This window comes from Mugil cephalus, chromosome 9 (assembly GCF_022458985.1).
Source record: "Mugil cephalus isolate CIBA_MC_2020 chromosome 9, CIBA_Mcephalus_1.1, whole genome shotgun sequence".
NCBI lineage: Eukaryota > Metazoa > Chordata > Actinopteri > Mugiliformes > Mugilidae > Mugil > Mugil cephalus.
Window position 1 is genome coordinate 23,457,944 of NC_061778.1, and position 23,593 is coordinate 23,481,536.

General features: G+C 43.7%; 1 protein-coding gene across 6 annotated transcripts in view; it reads left to right on the forward strand.

Annotated features, from left to right (window-relative positions):
* Nucleotides 1-23,593, forward strand: part of gramd1bb (GRAM domain containing 1Bb) — a 109,934-nt gene that overhangs the window by 60,288 nt on the left and 26,053 nt on the right. The window lies entirely within an intron of this gene.

Here is a 23,593-nt window from a genome sequence, read left to right on the forward strand (position 1 = left end):
AACTGAATTATTTTTTAATTTTTATTTATTTATTACATTAACGTATAGAGTAGTTATTTAGTTTTACCGTACCTCAGGTTTATGCTTAACACTACACTAATAGGAACACTGGTGCACAAACAGAGCGGAGGCTGGCCAGCGTGATCCGATCCAACGGATGTGCTCATGTAGCACAATTTTCTGAAAAGGTTAATGCTGGTTGTGACAGCTTCCAAGCCTCAAGACCTACTTCCTCAGTTGTTGGTGTTGGAGGGGGGTGGTTCATTGGTGCTGATGGATGACACCTGGATTGAAGTCAATACAATAAATTGACTTTATTTAAAAGATTCATGTGTGGTCTCCAGATTTTGCCCTTCCATCCTTGCTTGTGTTTATTTCATCTCTGTAGCCTACAGCCTGTAGACTTCTTTTCTTGAACAGCCTGCACAGCATCCAGGTGCTGTTTTCCTCCTGATTTGTGAAGACTGAATAAAAAATCTGCATCATAACTGGGATCGCACTGCTTCACCAGTAACAAACAGCCCTGTTGTATATTGTCCTCTGACTAGTCCTACAGTGTTGTTTAAACTACTAGCGATAATCCCAAACCCTATTGTTCCACCACCTCCATCTTCCTCTCTTCTCCTTCCCTTTCTGCTTTGCTTTGTAATTATGGACGTGTCTGTTGGAGGTTCACTGAAAAAGAAACATCGCTCTATTTTCATCCTGCTTGCTGCAGCTGAGACAGGAAGTGGAAGAGTTTCTTTTTTTTTCAGACGACTGCTTTAATGCCGGCACGTGCTGTACTTTGTTCTTTTATTCATGATACACGTGATAGGCATGCAGAAGGCCATCTGTATTTCACTATATCACTGTTTGGGTCAGCCTAATATTGAACATGATATCAATCCCTCGCAGTGCTGCTCGTCTTTGCCGTCGGTTACGTGTTTTCCCATCCCTGTCATCGCTCCGTCTTTCACTCTCCCTCCCCGAGCTGCTTTTATGTTTTAGTCGATGTTGGCTGCCTGCGTAGCGTCTCCTCTGCCCCCAGCGTGATGTCTGCTCCTCGTGTGTTTTTGGGGTAATGTTACATTTACTCAGGCCTCCCTTTGAGCTGCTTTCTCTTGTTGTTTGCATCTGTTTTGCCTTGATGACTGTGAGACGTTGACTGTCTGTTTCTGACTCATCTGTTGCCTCTGTTAATCGTTCATGCGAGTCCGTATCGCCGCCTCTATACCAAGGGGCTGTAGGCTAGTGGTTAGAGAAGGAGCATGGAGACTTTAAGGTTATGGCAAACGTCACGCATCATCTCTATGTCCTCAAGATTCCTTGAGGAGGCACCAAAATGTTCACCGTATACTGTATACTCCACCCACCACAACAACCTGAGATTCAATGAATGCACGTGTGTATATGTACAATTTAGGTTCTATTTTGGTTAGTTCTTTAGCCTAAACATTCAAATGTTATAATTAATATAGGGTCGGGTGGAAATGTCTATTGGAAAATAAGAAACCAGAACACTTTTGCTTTTCCTGAGTGTTTTAATCAGCATCTGCAGATGGGCTCACAGCACAGATAAAGCACCGAGCAGTTAGTGGGAGTCTCAAATGAGCACAGAACACACAGTGTAGATCTGTTTTCTGCTACTTATCTACTGGAGGTCACATTGTTCACTCTTTCTTTCAGCTGTCTGTCTGGCTCTCACACCAGAAAGAACACAAGAATACTACAGAAGATATGGCATATGCCTCAATAGACTTGGAGTTAAAGCAGCATCTAAAACATGTGTGTGAAACATTTCCATTACATGGGTTAAAAAATGTGCTTTAATTGGAGAATAGCTGTTAGATTAGGAAGCATTTTATGCACAGTTCCTTATTTTAAAGCGCCCAAGTGATTGGGCATTTGACTGTCATGGACAAGACCTAGATTAGACTTAGACAGACTTTAATGATCCACGAGGGAAATTACTTTGTCACAGTAGCTTTGTTGTGCATAAAAGTAAACACTCTTAAAAACACAAGAAGCGTTAAATTAAATTAGGTTAAAATAAAATAAAAATGACTTTATTTGTTCAGTTATGCGAGTAAAAGCTCTGAAGCTGTTTTGAGTGTATTTACATTTACATCACTCAGTGAGAGTGAAACGGACCAATCATTAGGCTGGAAAACAATCCCAACCTGCAGGAACAATAAAGCAACAGTTTGGTAAATTCAGAGATGTGTAACTCTAACGTGAATGTGATTTGATGAACACATATAATAACAAAAAATGTACCAAGCATACATGGTATGCCTGTGTTTGCAGCCTGTGACTGTGTGCTCTCTCTCTCACCCCACTATGACCTTGACAACTATCCACCGCAGTCAGTTCATCAATAAACAAACTGCCCCCGGTCACATGATCGGCCGTTTCCCTCTCCGATCACATAGTAAAGATGACTGCATGGGTGTGTGGTTATTCTTGTTGAAGGAGAAAGCTGCAAATCCATGCTGCTCACTGGACACAATGGGAGAAGTCAAGCTCACCATGCCATCCAATCCCACAAAGCAGTGTAGAGGGATTAATCCAGATTATCTGACAAGGCTATTCTTAGAAATAAATGAAAAATCTCTGGGCCAGATTAGGGTTCAAGGAATGCTAAAAAAGACAACACACGACTGCTGTTGACTCCCAAATTACAACTGTATGTCACTGATAAAGTCAGAACTCAGACTTATGTTCTTTTTATTTTATTTTTAAAGCAAATGTTAAAACAGAGCAGCCTAGATAACTGTGTATTATTTTTGGAGTGATTAGAATACCAGGTGCCTTAAATGTAGCATGGATTCAGGAGTGGAGTGGGGTGTAATTCAATGTGCATTAACATGAGAGGAAATCGATTTGCCTGACTCCAAGGGGGAGCACCTTTATGAAATATGTTACCAAATTGTATACCAGCCCTGATTTGGCCAGCAGGTGGCGTCAGTGAGAAGAACCATCTCACTGACTCTTCTTAAGAGGAGCTGTCCATTCAGCACCACTATGTTACCAGCTACTGAACACAGCAGCAGAGTTAAACTACAATCAACCGCAGGAAGAACCCAAACCCAAAAACCCTCTTGGGACAGACCCAAGAAACCTGGAGTGGACAAAATAAATCAGCCCTGGTGTCAAAGGCAGCAAAATATCGTATTTCCAATATTACCGGCTTTTGTTCTGCTGCCTGGAATCCATCTTTCATTGATCAGACACGGTGCTGTGCTATACATTCTTCCTAACGCTTTGACGAAACAAAATATATTTAGAGCCCAGCCTTTGTGTGTGTGTTATAAAGTCTCCTCTACCATCTGTACATAACAGCACACCTTTCTTTAAATGTCAAAATGAAGACTGCTACAGCACAAAAGTTACTTTACCAGACCTTGGATATGCAGAAGTAATAGAATGCCTTTGATTATGTTGTAGCAGTATTGTGGAAATGTCTCCAATTTGGGCTTAGATTTAGAAGTTTTACTTGCCCTGAACCCATTGACTGCATATGAAGATTGATGAACGGTTTTTAACATTTACGCTCTCTTTCTTGGCAAATTTAAAACTGCTATAACACAGAAGGTATTGTACTAGACTTTTGATACACAAAACTGATGAAATGTCACAGTGACCCCTCCGGCGGCATTGTTTTTACCAGCTAATAAAGAAAGAAGTTAGCAGTGCATGCTCCTTGATATACACGTTCCACAGTAGAGGAAGTAATGATAAAAACCTGGGAAAAAGTATTTTAGTTCATGAATCGGGCCACCGGTAATCTAACATGATTTATACTAACACGAGCGAAGTGGCTATTTTTTTTCTGGGACACTGTCAGCAGGCCGTGACTAGGTGGGCACCAGATGGACTCTGTGTGAGGTGACTTACTGTCTTCTTGCTTGACTGGAGCTCAAGTAGCACCACTCACTGCTCCACCCCGGGAAGGGATTAGAGCACGGCTGCATCTCTGCCTCTTGTCCTTTTCTCTCGTTTCTTTGCCCGCCATCCGACCACATTCGCAGTAGCATTTTGGGGAAAGGCAGTGCTAGCTCTCGTCTGCTCTGGCCTGCCCCATGACGTGGAGTTGAAAGATCCACTCACTGATCCGCGCCCCTGTGAGAGTTTTCCACAATAAAAGCAATCACAATATGGTCTGAGGTGCTCTGAGGGTTTGCAGCTGCCAGCTATTGATCGGTGCTTATGGATCGTTTTAGTCCACTCTGTGATTCTCTGAGATGCATAGGCTCAAGTTTGTACAAATTCACGTTGCATTACAGACATGGGCGTTTGATAACATTTACAAAATCCAATTACGATGCTCTCTTGCACGTTCACACTCATTTACACTTCTCAATATGTGCATTTGCTTTCAAAGAATAGCAGCGTAATCCATCACAGCACAAACACAAACCAGTTTTGGGTGGTGCCTCTGTCCATTGACAGGAACTCTGAATCCATTTCAAGGATTATTGAGCATTTCAGTATTGACAACGTCAAAGTGTACAACAAAGCAAGCATTAGTGTTCAGGGCTCCAGTACTCCAGTACATATGATACGATGCCTATTCAGTCTCTTCAAAGCCACAGCTTTTAAATTTATCGTACTATTCTTAGAGGGGTTGCATTTCTTTCTCTGACGTGATTCATAGATAATGTTGCAGCAACTGTGCAAACATCATGAAAGTTGGGCTTCAATGTTAACATTATACTATGCCTTGCTCTCACTGAATATATATGAAGACGGATGCACCCTCCATGATTTCACCTGTTATATTCTGAGGAGTGCGACACCTGAGTGACGCCATCTTGGCAAGAGGTGCAGCATGAGTGGAACTGAGGCTGAATTGGAAGTTTTATAAAAATTGAGCCTTGTACAGTCATTTTTTGTACCTGCTTTAAACATTAACATTTATTTCAGATATACAGTTGTTTTTTTTTTTGTTTATTTTAAATGGACGTCTATGGGGATTGACTCACTTTCAGAACCAGCCTCAAGTGGCCATGCAAGGAACTGCACTGAGTTTGTGGCACCTTAAACGTTGGCTACTTATTTGAGTCTGAGAGGTTGCCGCCGGTCTGAGCCTTTCGTAGGGCCCCCTGTCTGTAACAGAAACGTACATCCTGCCAGACCAGCGGCTCCAGTCCAACTGCATTATCTGAAGGCTACTATCTTTTCTGGTTGAGTGCCATTTCTCTATCAGACAGTCATGCACTCACACTCTCTTGGCAACAACAGGATTTGAAGAAGCAGAGTGAATGATGCTCAGTGACTCAGCAGGCTAAACTCAGTAACAATAACAATAATAATAATTATAATAGTTTGCTCTAATATCACTGATTACTAAGTATTTGGTCAAATCATTCTTTTTAATAAAATCACTAAATGTGTGTGTGCGTCTGGGCCGGCCGACTAACGTCAGTTCAGTTGGTCTGTTGGTTTGCATTAGTGGTAGCCTTAGTCACCCCTAATGAGGTGTAATTTGCGTGCAGTGCTTTAAGAAGATTAAGCGGGAAGAATGCGCTGCACCGTGACCCAGTGCCTGTGGTCAAGCCGGCCATTGTTTCTGATGACAGCTTGAGTTAAAGCGAGCGATTGGTTGCTCTCTGACCCTTGTGTGGCCTGAAGTGGTCAAGGGCACAGATTAAGCTTCCACTTCTGTTTGAGAGTGCACTATGATGGTTTAAAGGTTAATCTTTTAAATGCATAGTCAAGATTAGTTTACGTGGCGTTTGATCTACAGTCTTGTTTCCATTAGTTACTGTTGCTACACCACCAGGAGTCTGGTTTTTGCCCATGACACAGTCTGTGGAGATAAGCGTGATCAGTTTACCATGTAGTATGTTATTGTTTTTTTTACTATTGGTTTAAATTTGATGCAGAAGTAAACACAAGCAGGCTCGTTGTTTCTAGATGAACTTTGTCAGCTGTAGCTGGCTCACGTGCTAATAGTTGACAGTGATATTGTTCATCGATATATCATGTAGACAGACTAAGATTAAGGCTGAAACCTGTTACTGTTTAGGCATCTGCGGGTTATATGTTATAGTAGGTTTTCTAACATAAACCTTTATCCTTGTGTATATGAAAATAATAGTGCACTACTGTAGGTAGAAGCCTCCTCACCTGGGCATGCGAATGTTGCAACCTTGCATTTGCTGTTGTACAGTCAGCATCTGAATATGAAGCTCGGCCTGGTTGTCTGGTTGAATGACGACTGACAAAAGGCTTCAGTCAGATTCAAACTCAAGTTATTGCACGTACAAAACACTTATTAGCCAACTAAGCAAGCTGAGTCACCATGAAGTCCATCTCATTCATCACATATGCAGGCCACATACTCCGGCACATAGCTATATACACCGAGTACCCTGCTACACTCAATGCATTAGGAGATTAACAGTTGTTAGCTGCTGACACTGATCGGCGCTGGAGCCGAATACGAGAGGAAAGAATTGCAGCATGGGGGTGGAAGTCAGGGCTCGGGGTCACTGCGCAGAGGATGTTATGGGCAGAGGCTGCCACCCTGCTTTAGTCCTCCATGCTGGCCCAGCTAGGCTTATCTTGGAGCTAGGCTAGGCTTATCTTGGAGAGAAAAAGAGAAAGAGAGCCATCTAGGGAAAAGGACAGAGAGAACAGGCGAGAGGGAGGGAGGGAGGGGAGGAGGAGGGGAGAGAGATCCTGCGCCTGCTCACTGTGAGCACAGCTAGTGCAGCTTTCATCCGCAGCGGAGGCTGAGACAGAGAGAGTTTGAGTGAGCAAACAGAAGCTCCGAGGGACAGTGTGAGAGCCTGTTTGACACAAGAGCAGAGTTAGAAAGGGACAGCGACCGGCCGCTCTGCCTCTCATTTGCATTCGCTAGCCCCCCTGCTCCTGCCGCACGCTGCGGTTGGCGTTGCGAACGTTGCAGCGCAGGTCACCTCCTCGTCGTTTGGGAAAACCGAAGAACCCCAGGGAGGTGTGAATTTCTGGCACAAGTGCTCAGCACTGCGGCACCTTGTAACAAGCGATGGAATGTAGCAGAATGCCTGGACGAGGCTGAGGACCATCCATCCAGACTCCAGCCCCCCGGCCATCCATCAGTCGCTGCATCCCCTCTGTGCATCTCTCCTGCTCTGTGTATGGGAGGTGAGGCACTGGCGGGCTGTCAGTCAGCATGCGGCGGTGTGATCGGGCAGTCCAGTGCCCACAACACGCTATGGACGTCAGACACTGCTCGCTGTACAAATGAAAGGCTTCAAGCTCGCCTGGTAAGAACACACAGAAAGCAGAGGCGGGCTCTGCGCGTTTTCCTGATGCCGTTTGAAATGTAACCTATTTTTTCGGTGTAGCTTTAAGGATCTCACGTATGCAAAGCACAACCCAGACAGGAGCTTAGATGTCTGTGACTCTTTGCTGGTATGTTTGCGGGCTTCACTGACATGTCGTTCTAAGAGTACATGCTCTCTTGGCAAGCCTGATTGAGCTGTCATGTATCTGTTTAACCAGAGCACAGCATGTCCGTCTGTCCACGCTCACCTGTGTATTTCTATATAGTTATGTAAATCTCCAGCCGGTGCACCAGCACGTAATGATGGCTAGATCAGGACCAGTAAGCTGTGACTGGAGCGTGTACATGCTGTGCAGCCGGAGTGGGCTAGCGTGTTTTCTCCACCGTGGCTGTGGCGACCCTGCTCTGCTCCCCTCCGGCTGGCTCAGTGTGAGCGGAGCAGCTGAGGAGAAGCACTCACGTGGCTGCCTGGAAAAGAGCAGGCACATGCTCGCTCTGGCTGTCCGCGGCACTCTCTGCCGCCGCCTGCTCCGCTCCTTTTCCCCCTGCTCCCCTCGTCATCTCGCACCGCAACTCCGTGCCCCTGCGCTCTCCCTTTTTTTTTTTATTTTCTAACCCGTTTCGCCACAGTGCATGCCCCCTGTGCACTTTTCCACCGTGCCTCCTTTTATCATCTCCTCCCCCTGTGTTTGTTTATGCTCCGCCTCCTCCTCTTGCTTGATATTTTTAGAGACGAATTACAGAGCACTGCAGGAAAAAAAAGAGGGGTGGGGGGGGGCAGTTTCGGCAACGTGCATCCCGCTTCCCTTCTTCTTTCCGTCCTTCTTTCTCACTTTCGTGAGTATCTCTTCTTTTCCCTGCAGGACTTGATCTTTTCCCTCACGCTTCATTGTTCATTACGTCTATATTTGTCAGTGTCCTTCTCATTTTCACCCTTCCCTTCTACTTTTTTTTTTATATGTTTCTTTCTCTTAAATCTCTAGTCACTTGTTCTTCGGGCTGGAGACTATAGCTTGGAAAATTCCATCTCTGGGCTTTATAAGATTAATCAGGTGGAGTGCCTAGAGTACGCGTGTGTCAGACAATATGATGTGTGCTTCACACATCCAGGTACTCTTTATCATTCTGTTCTCATTCAGTAGCGTAGATACACCATTAAACCGGAGCCGGACCTGAGTTAATAAGCTTGCAGCGCACTGAAACACACAGGTTATTCTGCACTGAACAGCCATCTGTTAGCGTCCCTTAGTCTTATGCATGGTAGAGACATGTCTAGCTGGCTATCTGCTGCAAGCCATCCTCATATGTTATGTAACTGCATGAACGTGTCGACTCTCCAAAAGTACAAAGTGTTACAATACTTTTTTTATTTTATCTATCTGAATGTATTTAAAAAAAAGAAAAAGAAGAATCATATGATGCTTGGAGTAACACTCCATCAAAGAACAAATGATGAGGTTGAGCTTCATCATCTAGAGGATCCTGTGTAAATCTCTCTCTGTTATTATTGTTTATTACGCTTCTCTCAGTTCTTGCAGGAACAATCTGCTAGGTAGGCAAACCGGTGTGACCTGGAGGTCACTCCATCAGTCAATACCTCAATCACCGCTGCCCTGGGTGCTATAAACCAGTAGCTGCCAGTGGATGTAGGAGCCTATTTATCTGCTCTGGATACGGTGATTTATCCGCTCCAAGTGTTTCAGAACACTGGAGCTACTTCAGTGAACTGATTATCTCCTAGCGTTTCATGTTTTCTTCTGACAGATGAGCTAGCTCAGGAGGCTGATGACGATTGTTACGTATGCCAAGCCCAGGTGGGCAGATTTTATTTACAAGAGTGGATTATCAGGTCTCAGCAAAAACTTACACATCGTGATTACAGCATATGTTGTTTCAGTCGGTCTGCATCAGCTGTTTTTTTATTTTTACTGCCGTATGTTTTTTTCTTTTAGCTTTTTATTTTTTCATTTTTGAGGCATATTATCCATCCGTTCCATTATCCATCCAATACACTGCTGCAAGACTAGAATAGAGGAGAAAATAATGATCATGTGAATGAAACAATTGAAGTGTAATGTACAGGACAGATTGATGAGCAGCCTTCATGTTGTGGCCTTTACGTCGATGTCAAAGGGGCGAGTGTCAAAGAGTTTTCGGAGTGGAAACCGGGCTGCTCTGTTGGGTGTATGTTTATCACAGTGCGTGCTCTGACTGAAAGCCAGGGTGAGAGGGGGTATTTTTACATTACTTACTTGTCAGAAAATAAGGAAGAGTCAAGAAGGAGAAAGATGCTTGTGTGTGAGAGAGGGGGAGAAAGAGGCAGATTGCTCAGGATTTGGCAGTAGCCCCAGTGTATGGATGTTTGCTCTTGGTATGACATTTGGTGCGACTTAAATCTGCACACAAATACCCACACATACACACACACACATAAACGCAGTCAGACGCAGATGTGCACACACAGCCGACAGCAGCAGCTGTAGCAACAGCGAGGCATTGACAGCAGGCTAGAGCTGGAGCTTATTCACCGCACGTGGCTCCGTGGACGAGCCGGTTGTTGCTGCAGGACAGCCGGACAGACTGCCAGTACGGTCTTGCATACACAAACACCTTTGTGTATCCTCACCTCAAATGTGTCTAGTTATTTGGCCGGCTTCTCTTTTTTTATATATATTTTTTTGCAATCAAAACAGCCTAAACTGCTTCATGTCGTAGTTCGTAACCTCGGCGTCTACGCCACTCTCAAACCCAATCACAACATGCATGTGCATACGCAGTGCTCTCGCACACAGAAACAAAACATCAAAGACATTTGGATACTTGCAGCACTCAGCAAAATTTGCATTAATGCTCCAGATCTTCACGTACATACATCCAAAGCCCTGGGAGTGTAACATCCAGTGCCGAGCCACTAATGCCTCTCTGGGCTATTTTAGGCTGACTAGAAAATTGTAGCTTCCAGGTCCCTGCACATGGGAGATTCATTTTAATATATACACAGTATTAGAGAGCGAGAGAGAGGACGAGCATAAGTTAGTATGAACTGCAGCTTGTTCAGCTGGCCTTTCAGATCTAATGCGGCCAACACATGATGTGATGATTAAACCCGCTTCCTCGGGAAACATCATCGTAGACAGGGAGGCCGTGACCCGACTGCAGCCTTACAGATAGAGCACTGCACCATCGTACCAGGACTCGGTGGACTTCCCAGTTTCACAGCAGGGGCTCTGCAGCCGAGAGAAACTGCAGAATCGTTTCTCTCCCTGCTTCGGCTTATTAATTCTCTGCCTCTTTTTTTGTCCCCTGTGCCCCGTTTTCTTTTTTCTACTACTGCATCCTCCCCACAAGCCATTTGTCATCCCTGATTATACTCTGTACTGTTCCACATCACATTCTTCTCCCCGCATCTATATAACCAGCATTTTTCTATATCTGTAATGCGTGTGGATATAGATGATGAGGACGGCAGGGAGAGATGCTTGTTATATCACTTAGAGATAAAAGAATAATTCTTCAATTAGCATTAAGGGTTCGTGCAGAGTCCAGGAAGTTTAGTCATGCATGCATTAATCCGAAGGTATAATATTTTTGTTTTTCCTTTTCTTTCTGCAGCAGAATTATACACACTATCACCTATAGGGCTGTGTAGCCAGTGCAAGTGTGATATCTCAGTAGTAGCATGATATTTTTGAGCAGCAGACACATGCATTCTCTTCCATCCAACATTAAAGCATCAGTGACGCCATGCTGCGGGAGGGAGTGCTGCTTCTTCTTCCCTTGGTCTCTGTCAGCCTCATTATTAATGGACTGGAAGCTGCGTTCAGGGACAGACCTAACAGTTGCATATCGTTCTTTGATGGATGTATGATGAAAAGACTACACATTAGCAGGCCATGCACTTGTTTCAGTCATGGGGCCTGTTCAAACAAAAGGACATTTTGCCATTAAGCTTTTTAGAAGAACAATCAGAACCTGCTCCCTCCTCCCTTTCATTAATCCATGACCCAACTGTGTAACAGCCAAAAAGCTTCATGTTTACCAAGTCCATTCAGCAGTGTATGTGTGCCTCTAATTGATAAAACTGAATGTCTTTACAAAATATGTGTTTGCTCTTTCTTTATGAGGAATTAGGAATCATTTTAGCTGTAGACATTTGGTGGGTATAAAAAGTGTCAAAATGTGTTAGGGAAGTTTTTGTGATGTAAAAAAAATTAATAATAATCTAAGCTAAATTTTACCGGAATCTTCGTACCAGTATTTTTTACAACCAATGCAGTGAGTCTGAAAATCAGTGATGTTCGTTTTCACAAATATGTTCCAGATCAGTCATATTATCAGTGCATGTCCCTCCTCAGGTTTCCCACAGATTTTTCCAAAGAATTCAAGTCTAGGATCTAGCTGTGTCCTTCCACTTAATTAGCCTTATCTTGCTGATAATATCTTGATTTTGGTTGTGTGCTTTGGATTTGGACTACAGTTGTTATATCATGATTTGAAAAATCATTGGGAAAACATGAAATTTCAGTCAGGTTAAATAAATATTTTCCATGTAGCCACTTATAAAACCTATTGTATGGTTGCATGTCCAAAAAGTCTCATGAACAGGTTAAATAATTAGGTGCCAAAGAGTGAACATAATGAACATAAGGCACGAAAAAATGTGATGTCAGCGTGTCTCTCTGTGGTAGATCAAACTTGAGATCTCTGGGAATCCTTGATGGTCTGAAGACATTAGTAGTCACCAGAATGACCAATAATAATAATTTTTAAAAAATCAACCAAAAAGGAATACAAGATTCTCTGGATGAATCTGTTATTTTTATCTCAAATTCATTCTAGAGAAAATAAATTTCATTACCGATATATCGTGTTTAAGAAGTTCAGTGCTATAGCAAATAAAACTGTTGTTTTACATATTTCATAGTCAGTTGCCAAGAAAGTCATCAAATGCATGAGAGGCTGTTTGGCCTAAGGTGTGACACTTGCAGATTTGTGTTGATAAGGGTTGGGTGATATTTGGCCAATGGCAGATGGCATTGTTCCAAGACTTCCGCTGTCTTAGTCGTTTTATTCCATGAGAAATTTCAAAATGATGAAATCTGTTCTCCTTTCTCCCTTCATTTAATAAGACATTTTGCTCAAAGCTTGTGGCTGTGACTGATGATACCTATTTGAGTTTAAAGTAGGGAACGACCAATTATCGGCCTGGCGGATAATATTGGCCGTTGTTTTTTTTTTTGTTTTTTTTTAACCGATAACCGATAAAATGAATTCATGTATTTTAAAACGCGCTCCTTAAGCTCTGATGCAGCTGTCTCTCTGTCTGAACTCACCACTCTCTTGGCTGTGTAACAATGTCCCGCCCACAGCCCTCACTGATTGGCTACTTGGCACAACTGAGTCAGTGACAGCCAATCAACACTGAAGCCTCGACATGCAGTGACACAGACAAGGAGGAGAAGCGGACCACTGCTCCGGTAGTACACAAAAAGTAATGACATAGGTAGGCTGTAGCAAGTACAAGGGAGGAAAACCTGTTGTTTGGCGCTGGAGATGAAACTGTTCACAACTTCAACACTGTGTAGGCTATTTCATGATGGCTTTAGAGCTGTGGCCAGACGCACAGTAATAATAAAGACCCTTACGGTTGTCATTAATAATTAATCTCCTAATGTGTCTCAGCCCGCGGGGCAGCTCCCGGTTCATCAATAAACAACACCCGAGGTGATTCTAGCCTATAAGTTTAACACCACACACTAACGTGTCCTTGTTTGTTTACAATCGCCTCTCCCTCAGCGCTCATGCTCTCACTACACTATGATCAACTTAACCACACAGAATACATGTTAAATGTACGTCTTTTGCCGGTCACTCGTAAAGTCCAAGGCAATGAGGCCATTTCAATGAGTCAGGCAGAGAGCAATAAATTTACCGTCCCGTCTACAACTCACGTGTGTAAAGTTATTATTTGCATTTACAATTGCCAAGTGCCTTATTCTTATTTATGTAATATGACATACAGTTCTAAGCACAAGAGGGATTGGAAGTACTAACTCACTCAATACCAATTTTTTTTTGTTTTCTTTTTAAATTCAGGGAGCTATTTTATTTATTTGTTTATTCATTTGAGTGAATTTTAAGAAATGCTGCCAGAAGGCCCCTGCACGTTTGTTTTAAAGTAATTAAACTTAAAGGCGTTTCAATTAAGATTTTGTGTTTGTGTTATTTTACAAAAAGTTAAGGCCATTTTTCAGTGTACACCAAACAAACAAACAGTATACTGTATTCATTCTAATCCCATGTTATTCTAAATTTTGACACCAAAATTTAAATTTTTACTGTAAACGAATATCGCTTCTACGTATCGGCTATCGGTTTTGCTTGGTTATTAATAATCGGTATCGGCCCTGAAAATCCACATCGGTTGATCCCTAGTTTAAAGCTAAACTTTGTCACCCATATATCTCCTCCCTCTACGCTGTTACTCTGCCCTTGTGCTAGTATAAAGTGTCCACGCTTTCTTTCTTCTCCAGCCCTCAACCTCTCTCTCTCTAACATGTTGTCACCCAGACTGCCTCCTTCCGCCTTTATATCCCTTGCAGATGGCTGTTAGCTGTGTCCTGTCCCACTGGGACAAAGTGTCCCACAGGGGCTTAATCCAGTTGCCAGTTTCCTGTCCCCTCCTGCCCCTCTCTGACATCTCCACTGAGTCCTTAAATTACCTCACCAAGTTGTGCTCTTGAATTTAAATTAGCGTGTTTAATTATATCTGCTGTTAAAACAGGTTCTCCTTTACCCAGAGGTACAGTAGGCCACTGCTTCACAGAGACCAACCAAGGAACTGTTACAGGCCTGTTGCTGCTACACAGCAGGGATAATTAAGCGTTTTAATTAAGCCTGGGACTTAAAGCTACAGTGATGCTTTTGGGAATAGACCTAAATAGTTTTAGAAAGGTAATGACATACATTATGTAGTATTTGACTCTGAGTTTGCTTACTTTTTGACTGTGCTGCCACAGAAACTCCAAGGTGTCCTGAATGATCGAATAGTTTGGTCATTCAAAAATGGAGACATCAGCCGTCAGGCCCCATCATTCCTGTCACTCTGGACATGTTGACAGCGAAGTGCACTTAAACTCCGGGGCTTTGTAGATAACTAATCATGTGTGTTAATGCTTTATGCATCAGCGTCACCCCCTGACAAACACACAAACACGCCCTCCTCCAGATCTCTCTTTCTCCCTCTAGTTGGGAACAGTTCAAGTGGCGGTGCACATGAATGGCTTGACGGGCTGCCATGGCAACTGCACGGCCGACACAGTCAGGCTGACAGACATTTCCGACCCAGCCAGGCGTCACCGCATTGGTGTCGCCATGACGACTGTGTAAACAGCACGCCTTCCTCTCAGAGAGATGGATAAAATCATAGGGATCTTTAGCATTAGGGGTGTGTTCTGCTTACATCTACATCAGTCAGTTAGAAAAAAAAAATGAAATGAAACTGTTCAAATAAGCCGTGCGGCGGTGGTTGAGTGGATGAGTGAATCAACAGCTTTGCACCCATGGCTGCTCATTATATACCATGTCTGTGAGTGTGTGGTCAATTTGACCATATGCGTGGCCTCTGGGTGTGACAACAATGAGAATAGAGGTCCCTTAAGTAGGTCAGTTGGTGGTGTGAGGCTAGGCGGGCTTATCTGGGCACACAGTGGTCCAGCTCAGTGGACCAGCTCCCTTTGTTCCAGAGCACAGCTCCACTGAGCGCTCCCACAGAGGCAGCCAGCATTGCTGCAGCCCCGGGGTCAAGTCTTTCCAGAAGCACAGCTTAGAGTCCAGTGTGCTTCTCTGTAATTGAAATACAGAGGTGATTACTGACTGTAGTAATATTTATGTGTGAATGGAGTACCTTAAAATGTGTGTGTTTGGAAAAGCCAGTTAATTTTGGTTTACGGTTGATATTTTATCCATAAATTTCACTCTAGGTTTCACTTGTACACTAGTTAGTTCATAAAGGCTGTAGTGTGTGTGTGTATTTACCATGACAATTGTAATGCCACCAGTCCCAGTCCTGCGGATAAACCCTTTTCAAGGTACAGCTGACATTTTGAGTTGTACAAGATAAGGCTGTCATGTTATACCGGTATTGACGGTAATCGTGGTATAAAAAATGAAAATTCAATATTGTGTTAAAAATACGCATCTGATAATATTGTGTAAATCTTGGCTGGTTTAATCTGCGACCAATTATATTTTGCCCGTGCCCTGCCCACTGTATTCCTGTATGCCCCGCCCCCTCCACACACACACACACACACACACACACACACACACACACACACACACACACACACACACACACACACGCTGTCAGCGCTCAGAATCTGCTCTTGCTCTCATTGATTATCTATTGGTGCACTTCCACTCCTGACCAGAGAATAACATTATGATACATTGATGGTAGGGTGGCGCTGTTGAGCTCCAGCCAGCTCACAATCTGTGAGGTGAAGAAGACCAGCAACGAATGAAAGGATGCAGATGGAGAGTGTTACTTTGTTTATTGTACTAGTACTGATTTAATTTCGGGTATGTTATGTCCTATTTTACTTTGCCTATTGCAAATGTCTTTGTATTTGAAGATATAGGTACAAGGCCTAGTAATAATCCATGTCTGTCTTTCCGAGTGCTTCAATTAATTTTGCTTATTTAAAGAAGCCAGGTAGATTTAGAAGAGGTAGAAATATGAAGCACAATGGCCAGTGTCATTCATTTTTCAAAAGGATTTTATGATACAGTTTATTTTACACATCCATGCTGCATATACCCATATTTAACTGAATGTACTGCAAAATCGACATTTTGGCCCACGACCCTCCCCAGATTCAATTCTGGCCATCCTCTGGGAAGAATTTGGGCACCCCTGGTTTAAATGATCCAGTGACACTTGAACAGTGTGTGTTTAACATCTGCCCCCTTTTCTTCTGTTCTGCTGTTATTTTGAGTGTAATTCTTCTCCCAAAGCAGAGAAATAAAGACAATAAATAAAGTTAAAGATTATTTACATCGTTGTTGATATTGTGAAAATATTCTTATTGTGACATTATTTGTCCAGGATAATCGTGAATTTAAAATCAGATATTGTGACAGTCCTAGTACAAGCAAACCTTGAAAATATTGTACCATTTCCATTCACATTTGGTTAGGTGCATAAAAACTACTGTAGAGTTAAAAGAAAGGACAAGGTGTATGTGAAGTGTGGGACTTATTTGTCTCTCCCAACTACTGTGGCTGTAAACCAGCTTAGACTACTTGAGCACCTCTGAACAGGAACCGCGGAAATTTAATAGTTAATTTTTTTCCATTTACACCTCTGCTTTTCCTGCTGCGATGTGCACCTCTCCCTAAAAAAGTTTTAGTTGTTTTTATTTAGTGGACCATATTACAACAGTTGAAAACAATGACCCTAAGTGACAGCAATTTCCCAGAATATATAAGTTAATAATAGTAGTTTTGTAATGGGGCATTCTTTTGAATTATTTATTGGATATTGGCAGAATAAAACCTAAATTATTTGAGTATGGTAAATATATATATTTATATATGTATATAGTTTTTAATGAAAAAGGTAGTGGATTTGTGGTGGTCTCTCTCTCTTTCTGTCTGTGTGAAACCATGAAGTTTACCACAAAGCCTGGGCTGTTATGGGATTTTAGAAGGAGCTTCAAATGTAAAGTGACCTGAATGCCGGTGATGTCAGCCCCTCCATTCATGAAACACATGAATAATTGAGGAAGGAGCAGGCTCAGTGCACCAGCACCTCTGAGTAGAGGTGGAATGCAAAGTGAAAGCCATCCCTTTCCTCATTTGCTCTGTCTATGTCGCTTACCCCCCTCCCTCTCTCTCTCTCTCTCTCTCTCTCTACCACGGCTTGCACATTCTTCCTCAATCTCCCTCCATCTATTGTCAGTCTGTGTGCCGTGAAATTCTGTGCACCAGGAACTGAAATCGCGAGAGAAGAGCCTCGCTTGGATACTAAGGGGAAGCAATAAGCTTGCAGATGATCCGACAGCCGGTAGAGCGGAGGGAGAAGAAGAGGGGAGGTGCACGTTGCTAAGACAGAATGGGAACCTTATCAGCCAGAATTGGACAAAGGAGAGGAGGGTGAATGATAGAAAGAGAGCATCAAAGTCCGATGTCCAGCTTCAGTTTCTCTCCATCTCTGCCGGGAATATACGTCCTTTTTATCTCCGTCCGCCGCGTCCCCTTCCTCCTCCTCCTCCTCCTCCTCCTTTTCCTCTCATCCTCCTGGCATGCTCCGGAACTCGTTGGTCCCCCTCCCCTTTATCCCTCATCCCTCTCTCCGCGCTCCTCTTCCCCCCTCTCCTCTTCCACCTCCTCTCCTTCCTCCTGTGCCTCCATCCAAGGCTCCCGCTGTGTGAATGAAGCCGTTTGAAAGGGGCTGAACGCTGCGGAGCGGCTCTCTACATGGCTACGAGCAGGTTAGTGCTGGGAGCGACTGCCTGCTTACCTGCCTGCGTTCAGCCCAGACCGAGCCACACGGAGAATGCACAGTGATTAGTTTCTCTGGTTAGCAACATCAACGAGTACTATTTTGAAGTCCAAAAAGGGGGGAGGGATGCACCTCAGACCACCAGCGCCTCTTCTTTGGCAGGTGCTGTTAAGGACGATGTAAGCTGGTTATTAGGAGATCAGAGCTGGCCGGGGAAGATCAGTGGCCCTAAGCCTGCTAAGGAAAATCTGCCTGCCTGCCTCTTCCATCTATTCTCTCTCTCTCTCTCTCTGTTTATTTGTGCAGCTACTGTTCTTCTTTTGCACCGAGAGAGAAAGGGAGGTGCATTGCACAGTCCGTGGGATGATCCGCTGGGTGAACAGCTCATTACTGGGAGCTGCCTGCGAGGACATGGTGGTGTTTGAGTGTGTGACGGTGGCCAACGGGGGCTGCCGCTGCCTCGAGGGCTGCTACGGCGAGGTGTTGAGGGACTGTGTCTTTCAGCAGGGGTATGGACGACTCTGTATGTGTTAGTGCTAGCGTGAAGAGAGAGGGGATGGGTGGGGTGGGGTTGGAGGGGCGTTGCTCACGTAATGTGTACAGTGCATGGGCGCATCTAAAGTATTTCGGTTTGCAGTAGTTTGTGTATCACACGTGTTTCGTTGCTGATTCGATCGGTTCAGTATAGCAGGGCGATCTGTAGTTTGTTCCTTCAGTATGTGGGCGTATGCAGGCTGCACACACATGATGAAGGAGTGCATTGCAGCTCACTCATGCGCATGCCTATGTTTATGTCTGCTTCTGTGTACTGTATGCGCATTCCCTGGGCGTGCATGCGCAGTCGCCAGGAGCGTGGTGCTCCTGACGGCCCTTTCAAACCAAACGGAGCCGAAGGGCCGCTGCCAGATGGGTATTTTCCAGGGTCAGCAAAACTGTGAAAACAAGCGGGGCCCTCAGAAAGGCCCGGAACTCAGCCCTATTGTGAGGCTGGACGTTTGGACAGCTTGAGCCGGCTGGATTTAGAGCTTTAGAGCTTATTTGAAGGAAGGACTGTAACAAAGTGGTGCAAACAGCCTGCTTGTTTCTCTTTCACTTTTTTTCTTACGTTATAAATGTAAGAGCCTGACCTCTTTTGAATGAGTCTGACATGTCGGGATCCTCTCTGATCTGCACCTTGGATTGAGTCGTCCACGGTGCCCTGTGATGCACGTGCTTGAACTTCTGGGGCCAGTTGTTCTTGCACAGAATGCAGATGTCGCGTTGTGCAAAATATGATATCTTAATATTCAAGTAAAGACATTATAGTTTTAAAGCACCTCATCTGGATCAAACATTCATTGTGGTAATATTTTTCATTTTACCAAATTAGTGTATTCACATAATATGGAATATTTTACTTGGCTAAATTCCCTCTCCAGTACCCGAAAGTGTTGTAAAATCTAATGTTCATAAACACTATAAATGATTAACATTGTCAGCACGTCGCTAAATGTGCACTACGCAAGGCCAGATGGGTCGTGAAGCATTGTCTGTCACATAACGTCCCTGCTGTATTTCCTGCTCAGACACCACCCCTAACAGCAGTGCTGGCTGAGTATATTTAGTCGCACACATTGAATATTTAAACCACTCTCTCCGCTCACTGTTGCTATAGCGATATTCATCCTAAGCTGGGCTTTATTTGAGCTTCATAGTCGCGTGGGCGGTGCTCCAAGTGATATAGCTTTTTAATTGTTAAATTGTTTATCAGCTCTCTCTGCAGTAGTCACTGAGAGTGAGTAGAGACAGCAGCCTGAAGGTGACTTAATCAATGCAACACTTCCAGTCAGTGGAGCTGAAGACGTCAGGTTTTGCTGTTTGATTGCTATGTTTAAAATTTGTCTAGCCAAGCGGGGTGCGTGGTTGTTTATTGTTACAACCCATAGAAATGTCAAATACTGGTGTATCGCATGTTTGCATTGCAGTCTAGAGAGAATGCCCCGACAGATACTCTCGCTTTATGTCTCAGTGTTGGGTTTCATGAGTCAGTTACTAACAGAGCATGTGTGATAAAAGCTTTTGTCTGCTCGTCTGTAGTCCAGTGTCAGCTGCATGCTCACTCTATCCAGGCTTACAGTGCTGGTTCAAAGAGCAAACTGCAAAGTGTGAATGGCTGATGGGGTTTTGCCATTCATATGCTGATGATGGATCTGTGTTTCCATTGTTTACTGCCATGTATCTGAAGAGGAAGGGTAATCCCAAGAATTCCTCTTCTGCTAAAAACAACAAGCAAGGGCTTCTGTGCTAGGCAGACCCAACCTTTTACCTGCATGGAGGGAAATTAGAAGATATGATGCATCTCATTTTTTTACCTATATTTGTTGATGTTGGATACCCAAGTGCAGCTCAAAGTCATTAATTTCTGTTCAGACATTTACTTACCACAATTACTTTATATTTTACCAAATAGGCCAAGCGCTTGTTCTGACGTGTATGACATTATACTATTCAAAGATTCCATATTCATATTAATGACATCCATTGGGCCTGGCTGTAACCCAAGTCAGTTACTGTGTGTGGTAGTGACCAACCAGGATGAGATGAACACCACATTATATGACATTCTTCTCATAAGGTTTCATGATAATCTTGCCAGACTTAAAGCTATGCATTTGTGGCTGATCCACAGAGATGAAGACCAATCCTTTGATGGACTACAGTCACCTACACATACAGTGTACAAAGACCCTGTCTACCAACATGCTCACTACACTGACTGCCTGCTAGCTTTGAAAGCTCCTTAAACTGCATCCTGTTGTCTTTAGCAAAAGAAGAAAAAAGTAGACAGATGGTTTGTCCTATCACCACCAAGTATTTTTCAGGATCTGCAAAATGTTACTAAGGACATCTTCTCAGGTGGTTTCATGTTACAAAGCCTTTGGCACTTGAGATTAGTCATAGGTTACTGCACAGGCGGCAAACTGAGTAAATTGTTCATGTTGTTTGCGGGAGACCATACAGTGGTTGTGGGTGCAGTAACTTAAGGGTTGGGAACACAGACTAGTGATTGTTGTTGGACTGCATCTTCAGATGAACTTGAGACAGAAGCTGGTCGTGGTAGACCTCAAGCAATTGTTCAGATGGAGACAGAGAAGGGACTACTACTACTACTCAACTTTTTATTGCCACATTACAGACAATCAGTTCTCCCAGTCATAAACTCCTGATTTTAAATAGTTGTTTCTGCGTCATTTGGTAGGATTATATCTGGTTTCAGTGATGGTGATGTAAACTATGTCCTTGTACATTCAGACTGACCCTCTGACATCTTATCTTGTCACAAAAGCTCCGTATCTTAATAATGACTGCATTCCGGTGAATCTTAATCATGGTCTTGTTTATGTGCATTCTGGTTTGATGTGATAGAACTCTTACACCTGTTCTGAACATACTCTGAGAAGTCAAAATGTCTACTGTAACATGAGCCTTTACATTGTTTGCTTGTTTGGGATAATAGATTTTGGACAGACAGACACACATTGGGAATCCTAACCAGTCACTATTAAACACATCATTTCATTTGGGAAGAAGGACTGTGACCTACCCAATAATATGAAAGAGAAATGAAAAAGTGAATCTCCCTGAATGTTTGTCATCACCCGTCATGAATTATCTCCAGAAATGAATTATTTCTGCTCCGTATAAACCCCTAAACACACAAGATGTTTGTGAACTTATTCTGCTTCGTGTTGATTATATGTCAACCAGCAACAGAGCACACAACACCTGTACTCTGCTGGTGAACTTGTGCTAAACAGAAAGTCTGGCCGCTCTGTATTCTACCACGCACAGTTGCCCACGAGGTTTCCCTCAGTGTTTTGCAGATGCAGCAGGCTGCATTGCCTGAAACAAAGACCACCTCCGCTCGCATAATATAAAAATGTACACGCTCACTAATCAAAACATTAACCATGGGATGAAAAGCATGGGTATTTGACTCAATAAATGTATATGTTCAACATTAATGTTGTGTAGCGCGTTACCCACTGACAAAATTGATCAGGAGACAAAATGGGATGTGACAAGGTCTGAGTGGCGTATAATCCTTGTTCCACTGTAATCCTTGTGGGGTTCCTTTGTCAGCCTGTCAACGCCCATTTGTATTGGATGTGTGTGTAAAGGCGACACTAGCAGTACTAGCAGCAAAGGGCGACTTAACATTGTCTGTATCTGGACCAAAATGTTGAACCCACTACAAAGACTAAAACACACTGTGAACTAGCACCTACGTTCTGCCCATGCATGAGAGGAAGTAACTCTCCAAACCAGCAGGTGGCACTAGTAAATCTGTCACCCAAAAGGGGGGAATTGATGGGATCATCTGGGAATAAAGGAAGAGCTCCAGGACATCATAAAGAGCTGGCCTCTCCTGACTCATGTTGATCAGTTGGTCTTCAGGTTTTGGTCATTGTTAAAACCTTTGTCATTTAGTTATGTTAATACTTCACGATCTGTTCTCAGGCAGTGGTGCACATGCTCAGTCTGCTGAAACACAGCCGAGGTGTGGGTCACATAAAACTCAGGCGATCACCAACTACCTGACACTTGGCTTGGTCACGGGTCCTAACCTTAGGCAGTGTTCTGGCTCAGACAGACAGAGATGGTCCATGGTGCTGAATGTACACACATCGCACCACAAACATGTGTACTCATTTGTAAGTGGACGTTCACCTATAAATCACTACATTACAAATGTTGTTGGCAATGAAAGAGCAATGAAAGAGTGTTTTTCCGCAAACTGACATTAAATTATGTATGTAGGCACTGATCATTAGTCAGTGCAGGGTACACAGTGTCCTGCGCTGTACAGTTAAAACGATCATCCACTGAAAAGCAGGACAGTTGTAATTATATAAATTGATGCCAGAGGTACTATGATTCACTGGAAGCGCAATATTTATCCCACTGCATTAAACAGAACCTCCGGTCGATTTTAAAAAGCAAGGACACCACAGCTACTGGTGGAGCAGTCGACCCAGGAAGTCGTCAGCGCTGCTCTCGGCGATCCCGGGCTCCAGGCTGCACTGAGTGAAACAGTAGATCAGTAATTTATGGCCACTAACAGCGGCCATTGGCTGCCAGTGACGTAATGGCTTGCATAACGCCATGTCAAGTAACCAGGCCTGGCAGGAGCACTGCCGCACAGATCACTTACAGAGCCTTTTGTTGGCTCCTGTCATTGTGAGGAGATGGCTTCTTGCTGAGCCTCCGCTCTGTGTGTGTATGTGTGTGTGTGGATTGAGAAGAGAGTGTCTAGTTCTGGATCACGGATGCTACCTGATAGGAACTTAGTGTACGATGGATGGACTGGGGCTCCTTGTCTTAAGACGACAGTCCTTCCAGTTGACTGGAGAGATCTCAGTGGGAGCATTAAAGCAAACCACCGCGCAAACGTCAATATGGTGCACAATTTAAGGTAACATGATTACATTCTATTGGTGTGCTTTAGCCAGCAGAATGACCATTTGTCATTCTGTGTGATCTTTTAATTGTTGTTGTGTCTCTGAGCGTAGCTTCAGCGTTTTTTCAAACTATGGAAAGTGTTTAATGGTTTAAGGGCAAGTTCCGTAACAATTGTAAGTCCTCATGTCTCCCATGATGTGGGCATTTCTTAATCCAATTGAAAACACTCACATGTTGATTTCCTTGTTGCGTTTAAAGTGCAGCTTTAGTGGGAAAATCCTGCGTGTGACGCCACGTTACTTCATTTGTTTTCCTCGTTGCTGTTGTTGTTGATGTTAAGTTCCCTCATAAGCTTAGGTGTCATTAGCAGGGTTAGCACACGCTTC